This window comes from Acinonyx jubatus, chromosome B1 (genome assembly GCF_027475565.1).
Source record: "Acinonyx jubatus isolate Ajub_Pintada_27869175 chromosome B1, VMU_Ajub_asm_v1.0, whole genome shotgun sequence".
In the NCBI taxonomy this organism is placed as follows: domain Eukaryota; kingdom Metazoa; phylum Chordata; class Mammalia; order Carnivora; family Felidae; genus Acinonyx; species Acinonyx jubatus.
In genome coordinates this window covers 160,321,966-160,326,026 of record NC_069382.1, presented here as the reverse complement: position 1 = coordinate 160,326,026, position 4,061 = coordinate 160,321,966, and the positions used below count along the sequence as shown (strand labels likewise).

General features: G+C 45.3%; 1 non-coding gene across 1 annotated transcript; it reads right to left on the bottom strand.

Moving 5' to 3' along the window:
* Window positions 1-889: 889 nt before the first annotated feature.
* LOC113600864 (U6 spliceosomal RNA) lies at window positions 890-992 on the bottom strand. The gene has a single exon (XR_003421961.2). It is a non-coding gene; the product is annotated as a U6 spliceosomal RNA (small nuclear RNA).
* Window positions 993-4,061: the final 3,069 nt, after the last annotated feature.

The following is a 4,061-nucleotide window of genomic DNA, read 5'->3' as shown; positions in this document are numbered from 1 at the left end:
TTCCAAGAGCCCGAGAAAGGTAGAAGGTTGGGGAAGATGGTTTAGAAGAAACCACTAACCGGAGACAGAAGGCCTCAGAGACAAATGTTGGCCTTTTCCCAGTTTTGCCAAGCTCCAGTCCAGTTTCCAAAACAGAGACTGTGTCCTTGCAGAGAGGTCTCCCGAAGCGACTGTCACTGGGCAGAACTGCTGAATACATAGGTCCGGCTCTCTCCCTCCTTCCCTCCTTCTCTGCCCTCTGGGGAGACTATTCTATTTGGGGACAGCCACTTGGAGAACAGGTGGTGATAATTACCAGGAGACCGGCCATTTCCCTGCCTCATCTTTCAATGTGTCAAAAAGGCTGACTTAGGGAATTATGGAGTGTGGGAGCTTCCCTGATTTGTTCAGTTCAGTAATACTGGGCAGAGCCTGGTCACTCTGACTTAGTGTCTGATGTATAATTTTGGAAGGACATTAAAAATGATCTCAACTCTACTGAGTACTTTCCTAAGGAGGGTTACTAGCATACACGTAGTAAAAGAGAATTCAGAATTTTGCTACACATTCCAGATGCGTAAACAAAGCTGCATCAGAATCTGGCCAAGTAATAATAATACTATCCACAAATGGCATCATGCCAGACCCCTGTTTATCAACTGTTAGGGGATTCACATGACTTTGGATGTCTCCTGACTCACCTACAGGCCACAGAATTGGTCAGACTGGCCGACTCTCAATCTGCTTTGTGCATTTTCACCTCTGACTTGGCTCAGACAGCCATAGACAACATGTAAATGAATGGCAGTGTGGCTGTGTTCCAATAAAACTTTATTTATGGACATGGAAATTTGAATTTCATATTCTTTTTACATGCCATGAAATATTATTCTTCTTTCGATTTTTTTTTTAAAATGTGGAATACTTCACAGATTTGTGTGTCATCCTTGCTCAGGGGCCATGCCAGTATCCTCTGGATTGTTCCAATTTTAGTATATATGCTGCCAAAGCGAACTGATTTTTTTTTTTAACTAGGTAAAAAACATTCTGACCCCTGGTCTAAGCCAATCATTACCATGATATGGCTGTTTTAGACCAGAACATGTGATACAACTTGGACAACAGGATGTGAGATGAAATCTGCTGGGAATCTTCTGGGAGAGATTTCCCTACACTTAAAAAGAAGCATGGAAGACATGATCTTTTTGTTTCCGGATCATGTCTTGCATGGATATGGCTGCTGGAAATCTGGAGGCCATCTTGTCACCAGGTGGGGAGCCAGGCTGAGGTCAAAGCCTTCATGCTGATGCTGGCCAAGCTGAAGGATGGAAAGAGCCTGGGTCCTTGATGAAGTCTTTTAGCCATTGAATTAATCACCCTGGAATGGCCCTACCAACAGTCTTATTATTCTGAGAGTTTATAAATATTTCTATTGTTTCCACAGTGGAAGGTAGAATTTCCTCCTAAGCTGCAGCTGAAAGCAGCCTCATCTGAGAACACTTTGAACACCACAGGCCACCATGATCGGGAGCTCCCATAGCTCCTCATGACTGACGTGAGTGGGAAAGCAGAATACCCAGTGAACAGTCGAGAATCTCATTTTATATTTCCTCTTACCTTGCTTGCCTACACCCTCAATCCACACTTGATTGATCGCTCTTCTAACACCCTTAAGCCCCAACTCCTAAATGTTCTTCTCATTGTCCAGCTGCTGCAACATTTATGTTCCTGCTATCGTTGAAATAGTCCCTGAGACTGCTCCCAATGTGCATCTGGAGGAACGTCAGAAAAGGGCTCAGCTCACTCACCAAAGTACAGCACAGAGTATTCCCTCTTGTGATCTGTGGCTTGAATCATCTTTCCCTCTCCTCTTCCAGCCTCACAGCCATGATTCATCCACCTTTTGAGTGAAACTTACCTTCCCAGGGTTCCAGCCACCCTCCACCACATCCTTCCACTCAAGGCCACTCTCCTTTCCTTCTCCCCATGCACCCGGGTGCTTAACAGTAAAGGCAGAGAGTTGTTGTTGTCTAACTCTGACCACAAGATGTGGCACAAATTCACAGCCCAAGGAAACACCCTTGATTCGACCTCAGATGCAGAAGCAGATCTGGTTAGTGGGGGGTCTTCTTCTGCATTTGAGGCATCTCTTCATCCAGATGCCCACGTTTTCCCACCAGCAGCTGCAAATCCCCATTCCTCTTCTTACTTGCTGCTTTTGTCTCTTTCTCCTCTGTATTTATTTTCTTTGCCTACACATTTTGTTTTTCTTTCAGGGGACCCTTACCTAGACCTGCCATATGGTTCTGCTTTGAACAAAGTGTGGAGTGTGCAGATGCAGCTGGTGGGGTCCCTGGACATGATCGTCTACACATGGGCCCCTTGGAGCTCAGGCTGCTGCCTGGCAGAGAGGGGCTAAGATCCAGCTGTGGCAGGGAGAGGGGGATTCCAGAAAAAGTCCAAGGCAGGCCACACACCTCATTAGTTCATTTTGATTAGTTTCTTTTATCCAGTTGTTAGGAAGGTGAACAGTGATAGACGAGGCAGTCCTGAGATTTTTATCCCCTGAATTATATACAGTTTGGCAAGATGAGATAAACCACGGAGAGAGCACACAGAACCTGACATGTATATAGCCAGATTGACTTGTAAGATTGTGTGAGGTTGCCTGAAATCCTAACTCCACAGCCCTTCTTCATTTTTCTTGCAAAGTTTTGAGGGCTTATGCTTTGACAGCCTTTTTTGACTTTTGGCTCCTTGTCCATTTGTGCCATCTCTTCTATCAACCTGGGCTGATAGGTGAACAGGACAGCTGTTCACCAGGATGCAGAACCAGGTTGGACCCTGCACACGGGTGCCCTGCCCAGGGGCAGGGTGGCAACTAAAGCTAGCTTCAGTTCAGATTTCCGAAGAAAGACCAGAGGGAAGGGTCTGAGGTAATTCCTCCACCCCGAGGGTACACCGTTTTGTAATTTGTTTTACCCTAAGGGCCTCCTTTTCTAATTTGTACAAAAGTAGCCAGGTAGATTAGCGGAGGGTCCTACACTGACCTTTGACCTTCATTGCTTCTTTGGAGGAATGCCAGACCTAATTGAGCTTCTAGGCAATGAAGAATTTGAAGGGCTGGGGTGGGAGGTCACTTTGTACAGTATACAACCTCTCACTCTTTCCTTTTGTCTCCTTTGTCCCCATCTCCTTTCCTTGTCCAGGAGCTTAGAGTCACCCTTGCTGTTTGAATATGCTCCCGTGAGTTATCCAAGTATTCCTGCCAAATGAATGCAAAGCTCTCCCTCCAGTAATATCTGGGAGGAACATTTTCTCGATCTCAATTTGTTGGCGGTAACCAAAGCAAAGCAGTGTATCTTTGCTAAGCTGGAATACACTGCAGGTAACACGTCGCTGAATGGTGCTGGTTGTGGCAGCAGAACTGGTGAGTTCAGGAGAATACCATCCAACTATTATCCCTTCTCACTATTCAAACTTGTTCTGTGGAATTATGTTTTTCTTAGATCTCACGATGTATCTGTTTATTTTCATTGTAAGAATGGTAGCACTTTTGTGGTTAGACTGTTTAGTCACAGGTCATAGTGGAAACTCTCTTTCTTTTGAAGTGAAGGCTCCCCAACCCCTACCACCTCCCCAGCTCCCACACACCTGCTTGATGAGGTTCACCTGTCAATGCTCGGCACCCTGCGTGCAAATTGCCTGGGTCTTCTAGGATTGAAGAAGAGGAGATGGGTAAGTCAAAGACAGGAGAGCTGTGTTTGCCTGGCACCCATGAATCTGGTGTTGGTTTCCTCCAGCCCTGGCAGAAGTATAAAGCTGAGTCTCTTTTTCGTGTGTTTTGGTTTTTGTTTTGACGATAGTTTCCTCTCCTATGAGATCATGAGCACTTCAAGGATATACAGTAAAACCTTCGATTGTTAGTAACTTGTTCTGTGAGTGTTCCAAAGACAAGCAAACATTTCTAATACATTTTAACTCGAGAAACAAGCAGTGTCTTGCAATATGAGTCGTACGTGATGCCGAATGTCACATGATCACAACTGAGCCAACGGTTCTTGAAATTCGCGTTGATATAT